The sequence below is a fragment of the Tachypleus tridentatus genome, chromosome 6 (genome assembly GCF_004210375.1).
Source record: "Tachypleus tridentatus isolate NWPU-2018 chromosome 6, ASM421037v1, whole genome shotgun sequence".
In the NCBI taxonomy this organism is placed as follows: domain Eukaryota; kingdom Metazoa; phylum Arthropoda; class Merostomata; order Xiphosura; family Limulidae; genus Tachypleus; species Tachypleus tridentatus.
In genome coordinates, this window is record NC_134830.1 from 91845733 (window position 1) to 91871194 (window position 25462).

At 33.2% G+C, this 25462-nt stretch overlaps 1 protein-coding gene across 1 annotated transcript in view; it reads right to left on the reverse strand.

Moving 5' to 3' along the window:
* Positions 1–9389: 9389 nt before the first annotated feature.
* Positions 9390–25462, reverse strand: part of LOC143253041 (ras-related protein Rap-1b-like) — a 58541-nt gene continuing 42468 nt past the window's right edge. Inside the window, exon 10 of the mRNA XM_076506131.1 lies at positions 9390–9758. The gene's annotated coding sequence lies outside the window, so the exon portion shown is untranslated. The remainder of the gene's footprint in view (positions 9759–25462) is intronic.

Consider the following 25462-nt stretch of genomic DNA (forward strand, 5'->3'; position numbering starts at 1 on the left):
ACATACCGCTTTTTTTATTCATGAAATTATGCTAAATTTATCTAGTTGAAATGTTTATGGCAGATGACTTTAATTTTAAGTTTCACACTGGACCTCTCGGTTTTGGTTTATGTATACGTATAAAAATTACTTAAATTACGCCAATTATAATTTTTGTAACTAGCTTATGCGTGTTTCAGCATACGTTAAATCCTTTATCCACGCTCTTCAACAATATAATGTCTAGAGTAGTTGGTTTAGTTTATTATTATATTTCTAAAATTCCGAAATACAATTCCATTTGTATTCGTTTAATAAAATTTATATTTAATTTAACCATTTTTAAGTAACTGATAATATAGGAGTTGGAATGTTAACTTCACGTGATAAACTTCACTTATCACGCCAGTAGTTCAGTAGAATAAACCGACTTAAATTTATTTCTGTTTGAAAATTCTGTTTCTTCAGGAACAAGTACCTCTGCAACAACGGAAAGCGGTACGTTTTAGATGTAGGACGTTGTGGCCTTGAGAATCCATGTCTGCTCTTACTTGTTTCCCTTCCATCTTTTTCTAAAATTTGTGAGGCTTGCAAGTAGAAGTTAAGTTGAATGGACGGTATAGATCCCTCTATACTGGTCCTGCCTTTTACATACTTCTATTATTAAAGTATATTTTAGCCCAATACGCTACAAACTTTTTACTTTGTATTTATTTTTGTGTCTTTTATGTGTCTTACATTTTGTAATCTACCTAGGACGAGCTTTCGATTTATTATGTTGCGTATTATTATTTTAAGTAGCTGGAAATAGTAATTTCGAAGTTTATTGAATGTTGATATGTTTGCTTGCTTGTTTAGAACTAAACACAAAGATATACAAAGGGCTATCTGTGCTCTGCCCACCACAGGTATCAAAACCCGATTTCTAGCGCTGTGCCATTTGGGGGCGAATATCGATATGTGTCAAATTTATATTTGCGAACAAGGTGGATACACACAGTTTTCCTTCTTAAAACGCCCCGGCATGGCCAGGTGGGTTAAGGCACTCGACTCGTAATCCAAGGATCGTGAGTTCGAATCCCCTCACAACAAACATGCTCGCCCTTTCAGCCGTGGGGGCGTTATAATGTGACGGTCAATCCCACTATTCGTTGGTAGCCCAAGAGTTGGTGGTGGGTGGTGATGACTAGCTGCCTTCCCTCTAGTCTTACACTGCTAAATTAGGGACGGCTAGCACAGATAGCCCTCGAGTAGCTTTGTGCGAAATTCCAAAACAAACAAACAAACAAGCTTTGCCCGAAACTGAAAAACAACGAAAAAAACTCTCTCATAATTTAACAGAGGTGATTTTGGTATGAAATACTGAATATATAAATACTTGATGTATAAGCATGTAAGAATTACAAAGACGTTAAGAAATTATTCATCTAACCTTAGAAAGTCATATAATCTCTTAAAGAAATATCACATACCTGATTTTTGACGTTTCTTAAATTTACAGCCGCCAGACGACAGCACTGATATAGATGTTCGTGTAGCTAAAATACATCAGAAAACTGTGGAAATTTTGCCTTGTAAAACTTGAAAAGGTTGAATTTTAAAGGCTATATTAACCAAAAACGTTTACTGGTTAAAGCATTCTGTTGTAAGGTCGTAAAGTTCACCATTATTGAATATTAATTCCTTTCAGTCATAATGAAATACTAGTAATGGTTCTTTATCATTCGACCATATTTTCTACCTTTCTTCATATACGTAATGCGTTGTCAATGAGTCATTATTAATAATTAGTTATTGATAGTATACAGGAAGTTTCTCGAAGTGAAGAAAAAGAATGGATACTGTATTTACGGCACATCAGGTCTTACAGTTATAAGTATTTAATTAGTGATGCTCTTTTTGCACAAATTTGCCGGAAAGTAGTAATGATAAGTCGTGTATTTTAACAAGTAATTTTGTTTCAATAACAAGTATTCTTCACTTTCAATTCATTATAAAAATATCGTTCAATACTTTATAGCACTGGTAGGCGTTCAAATCAGTTGTTCATGACACTACAGTGGCATTAGCTGCTACACCAGTAGTAATGTAGAACTAATCGCATCATGGACTTTTATCACCCAATATGTTTTAAAGCGGAAAGTTGCTATGGGTATGAGATTAAAAATTTTATGTATCTTATGTATTTTCATTTAATATTTATAAAAAAGGTTTTTAACTTCTTTTTTTCAAATACAGTGAAAAGTTTAGGGATAAAACATAATATTTATAAAACTTCGAAACAAGTGAAAGATCGTAGAATTTGGTACGACTTCGAAAGACAAGAAATATAATCAATTAAAATGAAAATAAACAGAATATTTCTTAATGCTGTGTATGATTTGTCTAATATTTTTGAAATCGTTTGGAATGGTTTATTAATATGTATTAGATTTTGTATCGCTATGTTTGTTAAACACTAAAAACAAATTAGTAATAAATTATAAGGTTTCCACTATTATTAAGTATTTTAATATAATACTGTAAGCATAATAATATTACTTACGACTAAGCAGTTTGTTACATAATAAACGTCACTAAAGAAAATACAGGAATCAGTTTATTCCTTGTGTATTTCCAAATAACATGTTACTGACATTACGTTACATTTAATTAACAGTTACAAGATATAAAACGATTGAAGCTAAACATTTTTGACATGTCAAAATGGTTTAAATTATACATGATCCTACAAAATACTACAAGCCTATCGAAATAAACTGTTAGACAATATTTAACTATCTGTTTGTCCTGAAGAAGAACAGAAAATCTTTCGTTTGTTTTATAGCTTATAATAATATCTCGAAATTAAATGATTATGCTGCTTTACAATGTATGAGGAATTACAAATATTTACATCTATTTTTCTTTTGTTTTTGTTGTTTGTCAGTTTGGTTGCTCTTTACACTATGATGAAATTGTAAACGTATTATAGAATACCTAAACATTTTAAATATTACTGTTCTATGACATCAACGTCCACTTTCTTCACTTCATTCAAAGATGAGTTAGAACAGACAACGCCAACACAAGGAAAGTATAGTTGAACAGATGTCATAAACTAAAGTTACTTTGTTATTACCAAAACCACAAGACAAGATAATTTAAGTCACCCACTGTAAATATATTTCATGTTGCTGATACGATACCAAACTCCATCAGATTATGTTCTTTTTTGCAGTCTCGAGATATCATTTCTTGTGAGGAGCTTTGATCAAGCAATGTATGTTTCCATCACATTTCTTGATAATACAATTCACCATACATATATTTCACGTGCTACCAACGCGTGCTTCCAACCTCCTAGATCCTTACTCTACATCTTGCTTCATACAGCTGTAGATATGATTTTTTCTTTATTCTGTTTTATTCGATGCTGCAATGTATAATATTAAATAATAATCTACGATAAGCATAAAGCATAAACTAATGATTTCAAACGACAGGAAAAGTTTCTTTACTAACATTGCCCAGATAGTAAAAGTAAAATAATCAAGACCATTTGTGTAACAATAATCTCAACACAGCTTTCATTGTGCAAGTAAAAACTGCTTGGCATCTATAAGATAAAATGTTCTGAGAGCCCCAGTAAAAAAGAAATAGAAAAAGCTAACATTATATATTAATACAGTTTAAAGTAAGATCTGAGTAACATGTGTTTCTCGAATATATACAAACCCACATACAGAAAGATAGAAAGAAAATGTTATTCAATTTATTTTAAAAACAAACGTCGTTGCACACAAATACAGACAAAGAAATATTGAGTACAAATTAAAAGAGGAAAAGGTTAAAACGTAATTCAAACAGGGATAATGAGACAGGGATACACATCATATTCAACCTCTATTTGCAAATTTACATGGGAGGAAATATAAACGTAAATGGTAAATATCAGTGTTGGAGCCTATAATGTCTCTCACCTAAATTTATTTTGAGCAAAAGGTATTTATTACGTAACATCGTGTAAAAAGGCAAACGAATCGTTGTGAAAACATGTACTGTTGTTTTTCATACTTTGTGTTGTATAAGAGAGGGATCTATCTATTTGTGACAGAACGTAAGGTGATTTTATTATACATATTTTATTATTTATCATACCAATAATAAAATAAAATATTATCTTTTTTTAATTTTGCATATTTGACTACGTTTTTCGTAACATTTAAATAAAAGTATAAAGTGTGTTAAATATGTTTTAAACTACAACATTACATTACTATTACCCGTAACACATCACGAGTTAAAATTAGCAAGCTGTTTTATTCGTTATTCATAAACAATCTTTATTGATTTCAAGTTCTCTGTGTAAGATAGTTGTATATAGAGCAAACAAAGGGCAAATATTGACTAATTTAGACAGGTCGTTAATCAAAGCACCAACATGTTCTCAAACATTTTGACTATATTCGATCAGACTGAGGTTCGGTGCATTAAAAACCTATTAAAGGAATTATATCTTAATTAAAACATCTTTAAAGATTCGATCACTCACATAGAAGATGCTACAACCCAAACCATTATGATAGTAAGATTAAAACACCATTTGCTGGATAAATCTCAGGAAAACTAGATGTAATATTTCTTACGATAAAATAGGTTTTAAAAGTTTTCGATAGTACATCATCAGATCTATTAAACTAAAAAGAGTTAAAATACTGCGTCGAACGAACAAATAATGTTATAATTAAAGTATTCACACTTTTATTTTCATAGTTAAGGATATAAAAATAGAAATATAAGCCTAAATTTGTGATAACGTTATAGCTAAACATTTTTTTATGAGTTATAAAAGTGTACGGGTATGTTAAGTATCGCACAAATTATTGGACTACATGCTTTTGTTGAGAATTAAGCACCTTTAAAATTCTGTAAATAAGTTTAAACACATACTTCCAAATGGACTTTCTTTATACTTCATTCAACAGCTTCTTGTTACAGCTAGGTTCAGTTCTGTTTACCTAGCTACATAGAACAACGATGTAATCAACACAAACACATGAGATATAGCATGCAAGAATACATTTACTATAACGAACACACATACATAGGAGCAATACATTCTTTGTTTATTGAAAGTCGGTCTTGTTTTCTGTTTCTCTATGGCTGAGCATAAAGTGCCATTTCACCATAAATTACTTCTGACTGAGTGAGCTTTGAATGAGACGTCAATAAAAAGATAAAGCTATAGATTGTTTTTCATGTTTTCAGCTTTAGTTAATTTTTCGTGCTTTTTAAGTATTTTCCGAGATAAATTAATCTAAATCTGTTATATGTGTTGTTTAGATTTTTCTCCGATACAAAAATAAAAGTGTTTTGTATAAGTTCTACCATTTTTAAGATAAGGTAAAGAGTTTTTGCATATATTTTAAATAATTATGCATTAGATGCAGCTTAATAATTTTTTACACAGATAGCTGTCAGGTTATTTTGTATTTTTATCATATTTATGTTAGGTATATTACGTTTGGTTGGTTGGTTTGGTTTTTGGAATTTCGAACAAAGCTACTCGAGGGCTATCTGTGCTAGCCGTCCTAATTTAGCAGTGTAAGACTAGAGGGAAGGCAGCTAGTCATCACCACCCACCGCCAACTCTTGGGCTACTCTTTTACTACCGAAAAGTGGGATTGACCGTCGCATTATAACGCCCTCACGGCTGGGAGAGCGAGCATGTTTGTTGTGAGGGGATTCGAACTCACGATCCTTGGATTACGAGTCGAGTGCCTTAACCCACCTGGCCATGCCGGGGCGTTTTAAGAAGGAAAACTGTGTGTATCCACCTTGTTCGCAAATATAAATTTGACACATATCGATATTCGCCCCCAAATGGCACAGCGCTATATAATAATGTAAGCTAATTTTGTGATTTTTGTAAAATATATAATTATTAATTAGTTATCCACATTTTTCTTATTTCTTGATTCAGCTGATATTCATTTTAATAATTTTATTAGATAAAAACTATAGAATTTAAATTTTTCTCTTGTGATAAGAAAAAATTAAAACTATTTAATAATCGTTTGACAACTTTCTCATAATGTACATCATTTGTACACTTATAATCAAAACAGACTAAAGTAAAATGCTATTGAGTATGGAACAATCTGCAATGGTAAAAATTAAAACATGTATTTACGCTTATGTTAATTCCAAATATTCAGTTTAAAAGCCTTACCAACACGATAGAAATTACAATGAAATATGATTCCAATGTAACAGAATGCATACATTAGATCCTAGGGTATAAGTTACAACGTGGGATTATAAAATGTATCCTATGTTTTGGAGGTGACTGAAGACGTGGAACCTACACTACGGTGGGGATACACCGTCTATCAGTCTTAACCTACAGTTCGCTAGTCTCACGTAAGAAGATTAGAAATTAGGAGAGCGAGATGCAGGTGCTCAAGCCCACAATGTTCCACATCTATGTCACCCTTCAGAGAAAATATTTTGATTTTCCAATTTATGGTTTAGTCTCCTTACATAGCAGTGTGCTATACACATCTATCATAAACATTATAACTTCGCAGTTATTCAGATATTGTGAGAATTGTAATCAGTTATAATGTTTTATTAATAATGTTGATATACTGATACGAAAATTAGTTAATGGATTTAATGAAGAAAGTTCAGATAAAATTATTAAATTATTCTGTAATGAATAAAAATTCATTAAATATATACAAATAAAGTAAAACAAGAGAAGTTTTATTAAAAATTATTTTTAGTTAAAAATAAGGTCATTTAAGAACTTGGCACTACTTTATGCAAATGTACAGTTTGAGCCACATATAAAAGCACGACAGTCACAGTAAACTATCACTTTACTGATGTCGTGTTAATTTATGCTTCTACCATATTGAGGGCGGGAATGCTAACTTCAAGAGGTAAGTTTTATCTTACTTTCCCCCAAATGGTTGTACCTTATTTTCCTTATTTTTTATTTTATTCTAATTATTTATTTTTCATCTGTTTATGTTTATCTTTCTTTTTTTCTTTTTTTTTTTTTTTTTTTTTTTTTTGCCTGGCATGGCCAAGTGCGTAAGGCGTGTGACTCGTAATCCGAAGGTCGCGGGTTCGCGCCCGCGTCGCGCTAAACATGCTCGCCCTCCCAGCCGTGGGGACGTATAATGTGACGGTCAATCTCACTATTCGTTGGTAAAAGAGTAGCCCAAGAGTTGGCGGTGGTTGGTGATGACTAGCTGCCTTCCCTCTAGTCTTACACTACTAAATTAGGGACGGCTAGCACAGATAGCCCTCGAGTAGCTTTGTGCGAAATTCCAAAACAAACAATTATCTTTTTTTTATTCTTATTTTAACTTGGGAGAGCAGTCACCTTCCCACACAAAAAAAAGAAAGAAGGGTGATATAATTATAGGACATTGTGGACTTGAGCGCCAACATCTCGCTCTCCTAATTTCTAATATTCTTATGTGAGACCAGCGAATTGGAGGTTAAGATTGATAGACACTGCATTCTCACTGCAATGTGGGTCCTACTTCCACAGTTACCTCGAACACATAGGATGCATTTTATAATCCATGTTGTGGCTCGTTCCCTAGGATCTTTTTGAAAAATGCAGCGTATTTTATTTAATATTTAATTTTAATGTGTTTTGTTTTGGCTTTTAAAAATGATGGTTATATATATATATATATATATATATACAATTAAAATAGATTATATTAAATTGAACAGTCTCATAATTAATGAGATTTTCGTAGAATGATAATGAAAAGTCGTAATTTGGGATTAATTAATTGTTGAGGTAATTTTCTTGTTCCTAAGCTACATCGCTGCCTTTATATGCAAACAAACCAAATGATTTATTAAAATCAACATAAGTATGATTTCCACACAGGGCAAACCATGATTAAATCGGAAGTGTAAATAATAGTTAAAACAAAAATACGTTTTATATTTTTTATAGAAATTTAATAATTCAATTGAAGCATTTTTAGTTGTTTTAAGAATATCGGAGTTCAAATGGATATTCATTAATATCATTGATCTATTTCAAAGTTAAAACGAATGTAAGAATCATGCTCTGGCTAATTTTTAACCACACATATCGTTGTTACGAAAACAAAAAGACCCGTTTCTTTAATTTTATAGGTGTATCATTCTCATCTTGAATGACGTGTGTCTGTTTCCAAGTTTCTGGATATTCACTATAGTATTAAGCACATCGTGAAGGCAACCTTCTGACTTGGATCTGAGTTTTCAGTTTGTTACTGGGAGTCCTCTGATGTAGTTCCTATCATCTATTTGGTTACAGTAATTTTCTGACGTAATTCTTATCGAGTTAGTTACTGGTAATCTTATGGCATATATATTTCATCTTCCACTTCGTTACTGGCAATCTTTTGACATAGATGTGATCTGCTATTCGGTTGATGGTAATTTTCAGACACAAACTGAATCTTCCATTTGATTGATGGCAATCTTCAGACATAAACCAGATCTTCACTTTAATTACTGGTAATCGTTAACACATTTTTGTATAATTACATTTTATATGGAAGTGAATACAAAAACAGAACTAATTATGTAAAGTGTAATATAAATGTATGGTAATACACTTATCTAATTTACACGCATGAATGTTCATTATTAGTATCAGATACGCATAGTTGTTTTCCAGCTATTTTAAAGATTACATAAAAGAGATTAATAAGGTATTTTTAATTGTTTTTAATTTTAATTTTGTCTGCCAGTAGTAGTAACAGCAATAGCACCAGGGTAGCTTCTCAGGCACCACACGTGAAATAATATAGATCAATTACCTCTGTTCTTAAACAATCAAAATATACTATTCATAAGCGCTCTCTATTCAAGCAGTCATATTTCATCGATATGAACACTTTTACTATTTTTGCATAAGGAAATCAGTAAATTGTATTTTTTTTTTAGGTAACAGGTTGATCACATTATTGTAATACGTTTTCGTTTTGTTTGTTATCAACTTGAATACCAGAAACAGTAACACAGTATGAAGCACATCCAATTCTGTTAATTCAGTCTCATTAATTAGTAAACTGAGTGATAATCCTATGAATATATAAAATACCTTGGTATATTTAAAATTAATCAATATATATATCAAAAGTGAAATAACAAAGTATTTTTTTTTCAGATTTATCACAGTGTTAAAACTCCCATCCAGTGACGCAGCGGTAAAAGTGAAGGTTTATAACGCTAAAAACCAGTTTTTGATACCCATGATGGGTAAAATACAAGTAGCTCATTGTATAGCTTTCTCCCGAACTTCAAACAAACAATAAATGCAATGTTCAAAATAAATATGCTAATAATAAATAGATAAAAATTTGCTAAATTTATGAATATTTGAATGCAATAATATTTATTTTACGTGTTATTAAAATATTGTACATTATGTTATAGTTTGCAGATTATACTAGTTTATAAGAATTACAAATTTGTGGAACGTCTTGTCGACGGGAAACATAGATAGATATGGAAATAGTTAGTAATAATACCACTTGGGTTATAATGAGAACTCTATTCGTGTAGTACTCTATCTCCTCTCTGATCTCCACTTGGTCTTCCGGAGGCAGCTAGTGTGTTATAACTTGAGGGACCCTTCTCTGGAGTTAACTCTCTTCTCATCAGTAGAGCCTCACGCTAGTACAGCGGTAAGTCTACGGATTTACAACGCTAAACTCACGGGTTCGATTCCACTCGGTGGACTCAGCAGATAGCCCAATGTAGCTTTACTATAAGAAAACAAAAAAAAGACTCATCGGTAAAAACTCGACGTTGCAGAAATTCTCGTATTTTAATCAGCATCTACAACACTTCTAGAAGCAACAGATAACCGATTACTTTTCTTAAAATCACTTGCCAAATTTTCTAAGATTTTGATCGCAAGCAAAGAGCTCAATGGTAACATTTACATCTCCCTAGTCTGTTCACATAAAATTCCATACAGGTTTACAAAATGCGACCTAAAGTTCGAATTATAAAGTTTGACAAATGTAATTAATATTTATAAACGTACCAATAGTTTACAGTACAGTTTAACGATAAGCACAAGCAGCTTGTAATTATTTCATAACTGTATAAAACTTATGTTTGTAGGTTTTATTACGTAACATTTTGCATTTATATATATTAAAAAGTTTTAGAGTGACGTATTTTAAACCAGTGCTTAGAGGAGCGATTTAGACCTAATCTAAATCTCTTAAAGAAGTCAAATTATTGTCAAATTTACAGAAAGCTCTACAATCAATGAGGATACACAACAAACCGCTGGACATATAATTAATTATTTAATACAGTTTTATTCCCTTTCTCTTCATTTATGTATATTTCAAAATATGCGTATTGAAGTGTAATAGGAAGCGGGTATGTAGATAGTAATTACACCAGTGAGCTTCCATTGTTCATAAATATTTAAGAATTAAAGATTATTTTATATGGATCTATGAATAATTAATTCTATAGTTTTTAAAGGCATTAACCAAGATGTTTGTATCAAGCTTCCATTCGACTTAGTTACGCATATTTAATTTTTTTGTCGCAAATATAACTACTTCTCTATCTTTCTGCCACCAACCCGTGGGCTACTCTTTTATCAACGAATAATGGGACTGATCATCACATATAATGGCCCCATGGCTGAAAGAGCGAACATGTTTGGTGCGACAGGGATTCAAACCCACGATCCTCGGATTACAAGTCAAATGCCTTAACACACCTGGCCATGCTGGGACCTAATTTCTTTCTAAATTGTAATAATATGTATACATATATAATGTATAATAATTGAAGTATGATAATATATTACAAAATACTAGTCCACTAAAATACGGGGAAGACTAAAGGTCCATTTTAAAATGTAATACGTAATGTTGGCTAGTTTTGACTGGAAGGTCAATATAATAAAAAATAGGAAATATACACACAAATAAATATCATTATAATACTTAAGCTATTTAGACTAAACAGTTGTATTTTCATGTTATAATAATATGTAATCATTTAAGCACGAAGAAAATCATAATTTATATTTATTTCCAAATTTTTATGATGGTTTTGCAGTTGATCAAGTGACAGACCTCACATATTTATAATATAGAAAATAACATAAAATATAAAGCCTTACTGAAAACAAACGTTTGAAATGTATTTAGGAAGTTTTAGAGATTACATAAATAATATTGGAGATTTTTGAAACGAAAGTTTTTGTTAATCATCTCAGGATTCCCCAAGTGGTGAGATAAAAAATTTTACCTTTGTGAAATCTCGGGACCGAAAAAATTCGGTTGGTACCAATTAGTAGTCAGTGCTACCAGCAGTTTAGGAGTTATATTACACACAAACACTGAATATTATTATACAGATGTATGTGAATAAACTTCAAAGGAAAACACAATTCATAATTCAAAGTATGATATTACCTAAGTTTTAACTCCTTAATTGCAAAATAAAATATTTAAAACTTTTTAACCTTTCTTCTTCTGTACCATGCGAGACAGTTTTGACTTATCCAATTCAGAATTTTATGTAATTTCAAAAATAAGTTGCTGTAGTATCCAAATCACACAAATCTGCATAACTATAAACATCTTGGTTTTCTGAGTTACTAATAAATTTGTCAAGCTCATCAAAAAGTTCTCTCTCATGATCATTTGCTAATTAACTTTAAAGGGATGATCAAAATGTTTTTTATAACGAGCAGAGAAAAATGTTTTATGTCTTTTTTATTGTTAAACATTTCTTAATAGAAGTGGCTAACTTACAGAAATAATGAACTTTTCATCTCAAGCTAACAAAACTTCAGTAAAATTAGATATCTAAAATTTTGCGAGGTCAAGCTAAGCACATCATATTTCACCTTCAGCCATGTGCTATTTCATTTAGATCTGTTGAAAACAATAACTCCAGCTTTTACTTGCTGCTCTGTGAGAATTACTGTTCTACTTGGTACAAAGTAGTGCAATAAAACCATAAAAGCAAACACATATGAAAAGAGTGACAACTAGAACTGTTAAATATTTTGAAATGTTCTGATCCCTACTGCAATCAGTTCAGGAAAAAAAGAATTTTATTATTCATGTTGTTTTATATTTTTTACTCCACACTGATGATTCTGTACAGGCTAAGGAACAGATATGCTCTTAACCACATTTGAGATTTGCTCGAGTTACCTCGGGCACCCTTCATGTATATATATATATAAAAAAAAAAAAAAAAAATTCTCAGGTTAATTCGGGGATACCATTTCTTGATTATTTTTAGTTATTTGCCCAAGTTTATTCACATTACCATGTATTACAATCAATGTTCTTTAGATAGCATTGGAAATGCCATTTGTGCTGAACAGATTTTCTATTTTGAATCTTGTATTACAAACAATAGATAAAAGTTTTCCTGCTCTATATTGTAAGTTCATAAAAGTTATATGTGTGATGCATAAGGTTAAATATATATAACATTTACTTATTGTGTATAATTTGAGCAGAAATATAACACAAATGCAAAGCTACTTGCAGGTATTGTGCACTAGCTCTTCCTAAATTAGAAGTAACAGACTAGAAGGATAAAAGCTAGTCAACACCATCCATTCCCACTGGGCTACAAGGAGCTATGTAATATCACAGTTGAGAACTATGATATACGTCAGGTTTCGTGTAGTGACATTTTGTTCGCTTTATTCCTTGGTGTACTGTTAAGATTATTCTATTCTTTGCTTAAATATATGTATTATATTACTTATTTTTGCAATTAAGAAATAAATAAACAGAACTACGAAATTTTGTACTTCTCTCTTTGTGAAAAATCTAAATATCCATCTTAAGTTTATGTAACAGTTTACTCTCTCACTGCAGGCTCGATCCAAGATATCAACCTCGTAATCAGTTTGTGCTTGTTACAGTTTTCATACTATAATCTTTAATGCAGTACACATATCTTCACGACATTTTGCCTATCATCAGTAAACATCACAAGGCTTTCATATATAAATTATCATATTTTTTTTAATTAAGTTTCAATATTTCTTTTTTGCTCATACAAAGGTTTACTATCAAACAGGCAAAGTAATTTTGATTTTAAGATTACAAATATTTCTATGCACTAGAAAATTCTACGTATCACACACTTTTCTTTTTGAGCACAAATGTATTTTAATGTACAAACAAAAAGTAATACAATATATTAGTAATGGTTATTACTAATAGTTGTTACAAATAATGATTTAAATACAAGAGTTTTAAAAACTTATAAACAGTACCGAGTCCTATATCTGGTTTGGAACTGAATCTTTCATCAACGTTCACAGGTAACAAATTAATTCTTTGTTGATGCACCTGTACACTTCTTTTAACAGCTGGCTACGCTTGAAGCACCGTACACTTTCACCGGTGACAATATCTAATGTTCTCATAGAAATACTTGTTTTCTTTGTTTGTTTTGAATTTCGCGCAAAGCTACACGAGGGCTATCTGCGCTAGCCGTCCCTAATTTAACAGTGTAAGACTAGAGAAAAGGCAGTTAGTCATCATCACCCACCGCCAACTCTTCCGCTACTCTTTTACCAACGAATAGTGGGACTGACTGAAACATTATAACGCCCCCACAGCTGAAAGGACGAACATGCTTGGTGTGACTGAAATTCGAACCTGCGACCCTCGGATTACGAGTCAAGTACCTTAACCACCTGGCCATGCCAGGCCCGAAGAAATACTAACATCCAAAGTTAATTCACTGAAGTGAAATGGTTTATAATGTTCGAGATCTATAAACATTCCTGGTCAAATGTTGTAGTTTTCCGATCAATAGGCGTTAATCACAATTGTAGCTGACTAATAATGGTCTATCTCTTGATGCATTGGTTTATATAGTTTAAGGCGAGATTCTTGAATGATCAACAATGTTCGAAAACACAGCGCTTTCGTAAAACAAATATTGTTGATTCTTACTTTTTAAGAATTTTCTACGAATTTAGAAAATAGGCGGGATATGTGCAATACACATCCAACAATATATGTCACATTCATAAAAAAAAAAAAACTATATTGAAACAAGCGTATGTATTAAATTAAATGTGCAACGGTAAATCTGTTACATGCACTAAAACAAATTATTATGTTTGAAGGATGGCTGAGGTGTAATCACTTTTGAATATAGCTGCTAATAAATGCAGCTACAATCTTTATTCTTCACCATCAAGTATACCAGTCTTGCAAAATCATCACTCTGCCTATACCTTAGACAACTTTCTGCAAACGAGTTTTTTGCAAAACTAATCTCTGCAAGTACAGGAAAGTAACACAACCAGCCACTTCCGTTTTCTAGAACACTGCAACCAACAACGCGTACTTGATATTTACCCTATGGCTATGGAAGGTAGCCTAGGACAAATTCTCTGTCCATACGGATATATCCGAGCTGGTAGCATCCTTTGTTTGGTAGCACGGAAATCTCAGGCACTTCATCTTTGCTTGATTGAAGGCGAAAGTGTTGTAGCACTGAACTTATAAAAATATTTCTAATGAACCTAATAAGACAATTACGACGTTTTCTTAACGTCTTCTGCTTGACTGTTTGAAACACACGCTGAATTTATCTGTTTAGGAAATGTTGTCAAATGTAAAATTAAGTTTAATTTGCTATTCTGTTTTGTTTCCAGTAGTTTGTAGTACAGATCTGTGTAATGGCAAAAGAGCATATATTTGTTGAGGCTAATGGTAAAAACAAACAAAAACAGTGTATCTGTATTTTTACATGAAAAACTGTAGAACACCCAGGTTTTAATAACGATGTTACTAAATACGAAAAGTATACTTTTAAAACCTCCCTCTTGTCAAAAGATTTCTCTTATTTAATAATTTCATTTAGAAAGAAATTTCACTTTACACAGCAAATAAATAATGTCTTCCAACATACTAATGGAACCAAATGTAATATTGATTCACAATTATTCTTTCAAGCCAACAAAACATACCCCATTTGGGCCATTATAAAGTTGGTGGTGTAAAATAGCTTTTCAAGTGCACTTTCACGAACAGGGTATTCACGCTTGAACAATACAAGTTATTAATTACGCATAACAAATTTTAAGTGGGAGGAATTATGCAGTTCATGCAAGCGTTGCGGTTATCAAAGTTTATGTGTTCTACTAATTGTTTATTCAAAGCTTACAAATGTAAACTGTGATTAAATTCTTAATATTGGCCCGGCATGGCCAAGCGTGTTAAGGCGAGCGACTCGTAATCTGAGGGTCGCGGGTTTGCAACCCCGTCGTGCCAAACATGCTCGCCCTTTCAGCCGTGGGGGCGTTATAATGTGACGGTCAATCCCACCATTCGTTGCTAAAAGAGTAGTCCAAGAGTTAGCGGTGGGTGGTGATGACTAGCTACCTTCTCTCTAGTCTTACACTACTAAATTAGGGACGGCTAACACAGATAGCCCTTGAGTAGCTTTGTGCGAAATTCAAAAACAAACAATTCTTAATATTTTATTCCAACAGAATTTCTGCAAACATATACGCAATTTGTTATTGTAATTTTCAAATGATTACCACTTTTAAACTTTATAAAATACAGTCAGTGGCCACTCTATTAGGTACATCTGCTCTTTAACGCAAATAGCCAAACAGTGAATCATGTGGCAGCAACTCTATAAATAAAGCATGCAGACTAGCAGGAACTCAATACACAAAGCATGCAGACATGGTTAAGAAGTTCAGTTTCTGTTCGACGAAACATTAGAATGGGGAGGATGCCTGATATAAGTAACTTTAACTGTGAAATGATTATTGGTGCTAGATGTGGTGGTTTCAGCATCTCAGAAACTGATGACCTTGGGGAATTTTCACGCACTACAGTTTCTAGAGTTTATAGAGAATGGTGCGAAAAACAACATAGAGTGGCGAAAACACCTTGTTAATGAGAGAGGTCAAAAGAGAATGGTCAGGCCAGACTCGTTCAAGCTGGCAGGAAGGCCACAAATAACCACTCTTTACAACAGTGGTGTGCAGAAGGGCATTTCCGAATGCACAACGTGTCGAACCTTGAATCGGACAACTTACAGCAGCAGAAGACCACACAGGGTTCCACTCTTGTCAGTAAAGAACAGGAATATGAGGATATAGTGGGCACAGGATCACCAAAACTGGACGATTAAAGATTGGAAAAATGTCGCCTTGTCTGACGAATCTCGATTTATGTTGCAACATGCAGGTGGTAGGGTCAGAATTTGGCACAAACAACATGAATCCATGATCTATCCTGCCTTGTGTCAATAGTACAAGCTGGTGGTTGTTGTTAAATGATGTAGGAAATGTTTTCTTGGCACACATTAAGCCCCTTAATACCAATTAAGCGTCATTTGAATGGCACAGCACGCCTAAGCACTGTTGCTGACTATGCGCCTCCCTTTATAGCAACAGTCTACCCGTATTCCAATCGCTACTTCCAGCAGGATAATGCGCCATGTCGTAAAGTAAGCATCATCTCAAGCTGGTTCCACAAACATGACAGTGACTTCAGTTTACTCCGATGGCCTGCACAATCTCAAAATCTCAATCAAATATATCACCTTTGGGATAAGGTGAAATGGGAGTATCGCAGCATGAATGTGTGGCCGACAAATCTGCAGGAACTGCGTGATGCTGTCGAGTCAGCATGGACCAAAATCCCTAAGGAACGTTTCCAGCAGCTTGTTGAATTCATGCCGTGAAGAATTCAGGCTGTTTTGGTGACAAAATGGGTCCTACCCGGTACTTGATAGGTGTACCTAATAAATAGGCCACTCAGTGTATATTTGATTGCAAATTACTACCTTAAAATGCGAATTAAAACATTGTATGGCAATTTAGTTTACATGTATTCTCATAAGAAGTAACAAATCTTCATACCAATATTTGAAGAATATGTAAAATTAATAATATATTCTTCTAAATTCTTCAGCACGCTGGATGTTTAAGTTAAGGAAACGTAACGTGATATTTTCCAATAAAGTTAATTTCGCTGCAAGTATAAATAGACGGCAGAGTATAAGGACAATAATTCTGAATCTGATGAGTCTTCATAGATTTTGTGTGAAACAATGAAAGTGTACAAGTTTCGTAAAAGTAAAAATTATCTTTATTATAAAGCAAACAACAAAAGATTGTAGCTTACGTACTTCACATCCAGAACCACAGTCACTTATTCTGGCGTATGCTTAGCCCTACAGCTTTGTTTCTATAAAAAACTGTTTAACTATATTTTAAAGTTAAGTTCGGTAAGAATACATAACTCTTACTTAAAATCTTAAAATGAAAAAGAAATATTAAAAACACTATTAAAGTAAAAATCCTTTAATTATAGCTAGACTGAAATGTAATCCATTTCAATAAAATCTTTCAATTGTAGCTAAAAACAAACATCAAATAAAAACACTACAACCTGACAAAAATAAAATTATGAAAACTTTTAACCTTATTCTAAGTGAAATATAATACAACGTATTTCACAATTTAAAAATAATATTAAACAACCTGTGAGACTATAAAGTTATAAAAAAATTTGACATCAGAGATTCTCGTACATTTGAGGGTGTATTACAAATACGAAGGCCCGGCATGACCAGGTGGTTAAGGCACTCAACTCGTAATCCGAAGGTCGCGAATTCGAATCCCCATCACACCAAACATAAAATATTACGGTCAATCCCACTATTTGTTTGCAAAAGAGTAGCCCAAGAGTTGGCAGTGGGTGGTGATGACTAGCTGCCTTCCTTCTTGTCTTACACTGCTAAATTAGGGACGGCTAGCGCAGATAGCTTTTGAGTAGCTTTGCGCGAAATTCAAAACAAACCAAACAAATACGAATATCAGTGAAGCTTCGATAAGACAAAGTTATTTCTAGTCGGTATACAGTAGAGTTTGTTTCGTTTTGTTTTTCGTTACTGAACAATCAGCCAAAATGTTGTACAAATATGTTTATTTTTACGTTAGTGTGGTAGAGTTATCTTGGCTGTAAACATGGCTTATAGGTTACCAGCGTATTCCAAACTTTATTAAGAACGTTAGAAAGCCTATTTGTTATTGTTTACATGGAATAGACTTTGAATTATTTTCACGAGATTATTTCAAATAATCAACCAGTGAAAGAACAACATTACAATACTAATAATCAAATAATCTTTTAAATCGAATTTGTTGAATTACATAAAATATTGCACAATACAAAAAGAAAATGGCCCTTTAACACAAATAAACCAATATGCAAGTACAAACGCACATAAACAAAAAATAAAACAGAAATAAAGAAAACCATAGACACACTGTCCATTTGAAGAATTATCAGGTTAACATAAAATAGCAACAACAAAAATGTAGTCGCTAAAATAAAATGATAGGAAAACGGAATATAAAAATTTTAACAATGTTTTACATAATTTTCACTTTAATAATCATTTAGCGTTGCCCCCTCTCGCGAAAGGGGCAGTTTAACACAAAACATAAAGAAACCGGCATTTTAGTAGCGAAAACGAAAATTAGAAACATACAGTGAATTCAATCTCCTTATGAAAATATACCTTTTAATTAATGAAAAAAATAACTACATATTAACAATTCAAACGCAGAAATCTTTAATTATAAACAAAAATCAGCCTTTTAGCATGAAATCAAATTACAAAAAATAGTAAAATACTAAAATAGAAGGTAATTACTTTATGATGACATGTATTTATATGTTTCAGTAAGTTTGTTAAGCTGCACGATGGGTTATCTGTGCTCTGCCCACCACGAGTATCTAAATCCAGTTTCTAGCGTTGTAAGTCCGCACACGTATTGCTATGCCACTGGGGAGAGGGTATTTGAGTAATTAGTGGCAAATTAAATATACATACATTGCACACAAAACGTAATAACAACAAATAATTTTTAGTCCTTGCTCTTCCACACTCACTGGCATGCATAAAAGTGTCATTATTATGCACCAAAAATAAAAACAAATAAATACACACACACCTTATGAAATACTAAAACAAACAAACCACAAAATCATAAGGTCCCTGTCTTCTACGTGCACTTATGAGACCAAAAGCTAGAAGCAGGGTCTGATTAGGGTGAGGACTATTGGAGCTTTAGCATCAGGCACGGGCTAAAATATCTTTTCAGGGGTGAAAATTCTGAATATAAATCATTTGACCCAGTCTACATTTTTTGAAGAGAGAGAAAGTTTGTGTGTGACTTGAGAATGCCTATCTTGCGATGCAGAGTGCAGAGATTTGATTGGTTTGCCTCTTAATAGTATGACTAGGTGTGGCTCTGGTCTAACCTAGCATATTTACATAAATAATTTGCAATGTAAATATACTAGGTCTAAGCAAGGCAGGCCAAGCTACGTTAACGTTAACCAGTAATAAATCTACTCCAATCAAAATATCTGCATTCCACCTTTTCATGATTCTTGTCAGCCAGGCTTTACAACGACAAGCTAGTTTTTATTGTATGATCAATCAATACACCTAGATTACTGACTAGATCTAAGTTACCAGGTTAAATTGAAAATATCTATGTCTCTCGATTCTTCATTTTCAAAGGTTTCGGAATTTATTCACGAAAAGAGTTCAACCATTGATAACAAGTTAAATAACAGTATTTTAAGCTTTAAAGATATATTGTATCAAATGTTTATATTTCTTGAACAGAATTTGTAAATTGTTATCCTATATGAACCTACATTGGACCACATATCAGCTATCAATAATTTATTTGCAACTTGACAAGCATCATTAATCATTCAAATTTAAAATTTTTGAGTTAAGTACAGAAAATATATGACCATTTATCACGAAACTATTTGGTAGCTCACTCCAACATCTCTCTTATACGTATATACACAAGCACTCACACACACTTACATATATAAAATTTATATTTAAATAATATATAAATAAAATTTAAGTGCTCTTCTTATCTATTACACAAACGCACTAACAAAAAAGCTGTTAGGAAAAGCTAAAGTCAAAGAAAGAAGAAGAAAAATAGAAAAAGTAATACGTGTAATTGAAATAAGGAAGACAACGGATTTATTGGCTTTGTCCTCTATTCCTCAAACCCTCACCAACCAAAACAGTGGAAACAACAAACTAGACACAATATTTGGATGGTAATGACTGTAAACTTCATCATATCAGATCAAACTCTTGCCCTCACTCAGAAAGAGCCAAGACAAAGACTGTGAAAACAAACATGTAAAGACAATAATTCTCGATGTCGTTGACCATCAACTTCATCAACTTAAATCAAACTCATATCAACAGAAATGAATAAATTATTACAATGGCGACTAACCAATCCTTTACATTCGCCACGACGGCGTGGAAAAAACTTTCGTATGAAATAAGATATTTTGTTTGTGCATCATAGATTACCTATTGTCAGTACATGGATGCAGATTTCAAAGCACCTACAAAACTGATTCCAATTTAGAAGTGCAAATGCCACTACTCAAAGATTCTTTTTTATTGCAAGTAGTTGAATGGAGAAAAGGTTTAAAGAGATTACCATTGTTACTCCCTGTTAAGGGGGAATGTTTTCAGTATTACACACAAACTGATTTCAAAAACAATGGAAACTTCTTTGCTAGCAGCATCTGGTAATTTTGACTAGAAACATGTTCCAAAAGACTTGGAACTATCTAGCGAAACCACAGCCAAGGGAACGGGATTGGAGAAATCAGCTTCTACGTGAGGACTAGGTTAAACATAATTACTTTAATTATGTTTACATGGAATAGGTAAAAATATCTATTCAACTTAATAGAATATTAAATTATTCTATTTTAATAGAATAAACAATTATTTTATTGTTATATAAATAATATATATAACAATATATATACGTTGTTATATATATTAACACTTATATATAACAGCTACGTTATATAGTACGTATAACGTACTATATAACAATATTATATATTGTTATATATATAACAAGCATATATATATATATTACAATTGATAATTGTAATTATCAACTGAGATAACCACCAATATCTCAAGGTGAAGCGTCCTTTGAGATGCAATGTAAACCTTAAAATGTGATACAGAGCCATAAAGTACGTTCTCACTTCCGTTGTAGATGATGTACCACTTTTGTTGGTACGAAACAAGCTTTCTGTATTAAAATTTTGTCACCAAATTTGCTATTCATAAAACTAAAAGAAGATGAATTGACATGATAGACAGAGAATATAGAGTCAGAAAAATCACTGGCACCATGTTCTAAAGTGTATTTTCTTAGTTAGAAAGTTTCTATCATCCAGAGCGCTAGCATTCAGAAGAAATGAAGTAATTGGTTCAGTGAATAATGGTAACTACAAACAAATACCAGAACTATTCGCTGATTATGATACATTTTTCGCTGAACATATTAAAAGCGAGCAAATAAGAGAAAAAAGGTCATATTTTATATGTATCCTCAACTGTTTGTGATTAACAAAACTGTTCTCACTGCCATTGTCCAGACAATAAACACATATAAATATTACTCAATGTTTGTTAATTCTACTTCAGACATGTCTCACATGGATCAACTGACAGTAGTATTAAGACACATTCTATATGATGACGCTAGAAAGAGATTTGCCACATTTTTAACGATAAGTAATCATACAAGAAAATAATCATACAAGAATTTCAGAGTGATGTGGGCAGTCTTATGACAATGCATCCAATATGAGTAACAGATTTGTTGACATGCAATCCTTGATCAAAAACAAGAACCCTCTAGCAAACAATGTTCTCTGCTGTGTTCATTTGCTCAGTTTCTTTGGACTGTTTTAATGAGACCTATTTATCCGTTGACTTCATTAAGAAGCTTTGTGTTCTTCTCAGTTTCTACCACCTGCGAAAGCTCCAACATGCTGTGCTTGGAAAATAAAGTTTTTGACAATAAACAAGTTATCACACATAAGGTGGAGCGTCCCTTGAGATGCAATGTAAACCTTAAAATGTGATACAGAGCCATAAAGTACGTTCTCACTTCCGTTGTAGATGATGATCATGAAAAGTTTTAAATACATTTAGAATCAATTTCAGAACTAAAGAACATTATCTAGGAGATGTTTTGCAAGATAATCCGCTAATTACAAAACTATTAAATATGTGTCAGTGCAATTTCTAATCTGCTAAAGTTTCTCAAAACATTTGTGCGGAGTTTTTATTTTCTAATATGAGGAAAAGGGTAAGCAACTATCAGGATGCGAGACACATAACATTGAAAATTCAAGGAAAAGAGAAAAAAATGCGATGGGACAAAGGGAATGCTGAAAATACGAATTACAAAGCTCAGACTTTCTTATTTGTTTGTACATGTTTTTCTTATAGCACATTGGACCATGTCCACCGTGGACAGTTGTAAATTCGTAGACTTACCGTGGTCCCAATCGGGGACCAGACTTTCATAACAATAACTGTCAAACAGTTTCTTGCACTAGTTAACAGAATAGTAGCATGTGAAAATTTCAGTTGTAAATTTGGGTTTCTATGAAACTTAGGATCTATGTCTACAGAGAAACTCTGTAATGCTACTCAAAATCTGATATATTTATATCCTACAGACTTGGAGAATTGCACAGAGCAAGAAACTGATCAACTGGTTACCATCTACAAGGCAAGACTCATTAAAAACCAATTAAAATAAAAAAACAAATTGTGTTGAGAATTACATGCGACCAATCTCTGAAATCCTCTTTCTCAAACATCATGATATTATCATGTATGTGCTTGTGCTTTATATCAAGCAATAACTTGGGAGACTGATATTCAATGTTAAAAAAATAAAGAGCGCACTTTAAACGGCATTGTGCTAAGACAGGCTAAACGCGCTGGCACTTTTGTACATAGAATGTGAATTGTTAAAACTGGTTCACATCAAAGATATTACAAGTGCTTTTGCAACAAAATAAGCCAGGAAGAAAGTTGTTTAACCAAGTACGAATAACATGATCTGCTAATACTGTTGGAAATACTACAGTCTTGATCAGCATAGTTTTCTACTGAAGTTGCTGCCTATATGTATAGAATAATTATTGAGAAAATGCCCGAGTAATAACAGAGAAGACAAGTGTGTAATTGAACAAATGTGCACAAATTATTCTATCTGTATAGATTTCTTTGTGGCATTTGTTCATGGCGCGTTGATTGGCTTGATGTTTTCTGGAGCAAAGCAACTAGGCTATCTGCGCCAAACATCCGATAAAGAGTTAAAATTAAAGCAAAGTTAATAAAATCCTTCAAAGGAAATTAAGGTAAACAAAACAAAGTTTAATTTTTGAATTATAAAAACATAAATAACATTAAAACCAGTTTTTACATCTAGTCTACAGCAGTAAACCTACAGTAATACAAGCTGTAAAGGACTTTTTGTAGCATAATTGTAATTATCATAACTCGCCAGGATGACTAACAGGTAAGTTCAACAATCAGCATTAGTCGCCTGGTTTCGAGTTATTTGACGTTATGGCCATTTTCTAACTTTAAATCAAACTAGATGTACTTTGATTCTTAAAAGGGAATCACATAAAAAAGGTCTAGTGTATAAATTAAAAATTTAAATAGCATTAAAATGATTAATGGTCTTTAAAAACTAAAAACATTTTTAAGGTGGACAGTGTCACCATCGCCAATAACACTGTCTAACGTTAAGGATAAACTTTGGGCCAGAACGTGTTTAAAATGGTGCCGTCGTTGAGAGTCATAACGATGGCAAGACAGTAAAAAGTGGCTTATTGTAACCTGAATGTTAAACAACACATTGGTGCATCAGTCCCAGATAAAGAAAGATTAGTTAAAAACTGTGACCAATGCATAGTCTAGTTAGAACAACTTCCTCTTTCCCATCCTTACAGAAGCAAAATAGCCAAAGTCCAATAGAGAGTTTTATTTGAAAAAAGCTTGTTTCACGTTGCTCACTCCAAGTCGACTGCCAACTGGTACGGAGCCGAGCCTTGAATACAGGACCATAGACCAGGCATGGAACAGGCACAGCAGTGATAGTGCCAGAGCAGATAGATTTAGCTGCGGTGTTGGCGAGCGCGTTCCCGCGAATACCAACGTGGCCCAGTATCCAGAAAAACTGAATAGAAGTAGATGTTAAATTGAAATGGGCCAGTCGGTTTTGAATATCAGTGAGAACAGGATGTGAACTAACGTGAAGTGATTCCAGGGCCAGTAAAGAACTAAGCGAGTCAGTATAAAGAGTGCAATTTGAGTACTGCTTAACTTCTATGTGATCCAGGGCAAGAGAAATGGCATACAGTTCAGCAGTGACAGAAGCTGTAGAGGGGTTTTTGCGTCCAACCACAATAAACCATGGCAGAGCCCACAGAGTCACCTGATTTTGAACCATCTGTATAAATAGGAATGGAAGGATGGTTCGAAAAATGTTCAGCAAATAACACAGTATTTCCAATCAGAAGTGTCTGATTTTCTGAGATTACTTAAAGACAGGTCACATTTGAGGACTGTAAGAAGCCTAGGGGGATGGGCTGGCCAGTGGATAAAGCAATGTTATCAAAGAACAGACCCAATTATTCAAAATATGCCTGCATACGAAGGCCAAAAGAAGAAATGGCAGATCGTCTGTCCTAAAAAAGTATGGCCCACCAAAGAAGGAAAAGACAACTCCAGGTGAGATGCTTTGGTAAGGAACAAAGTTTCGAAGCATACATTAAAGACAGTTGCAAACTGCAGAGGTGCAAAAAAGATTCATGAGTCTTTGTGTATAAGCTCTGAACTAGGTTATTGCAGAAAGTCCGGGTGCAATGCTGAACTCCTTGATGATGAATGGGGTCCAGCCTCTTTAAGGCCGAGGTCCTGGCAGAGCCATAGACCAGTGATCCATAGTCGAGTTTTGATCGAATAAGAGCACGATATAGCTTTAGCATAGAACATCGATCTGCTCCCCAAGTGGTAGAAGAGAGGACATAAAGGATGTTCAGTACTCTTGTACATTTGACCCGTAGCTGCTTAATGTGTGGTATAAAGGTCAGCTTACATTCAAAGATAAGCCCCAAGAACTTTGTCTCGGGGACCACAAGCAGCACAACTTCACCAATATGGAGTTTAGGATCAGAGTAACTTCTCTATTGGCAGCAAAAGTACTAGAAACTGTTTTAGAGAGAGAGAAGTTAAAGCCGTTTGTTGTGGTCCACTTCAGTACACAATCGAGGGCAGTTTGTAGTTGCCACTGAATACATCTCATGTTCGACGACTGACATGAGATGTGAAAGTCGTCTACATAGAGCCCGTTTGCAACAATGAGAGGGAGTTGTTCAGTGATGTCATTTATCTTTATACTGAAAAGTGTGACACTCAAAACACAGCCATGAGGGACTCCAATTTCCTGTAGAAAAGAATTGGAAAGTGTCGAACCCACACAAACTTGGAATCTCCTGACTATTAAAATTTT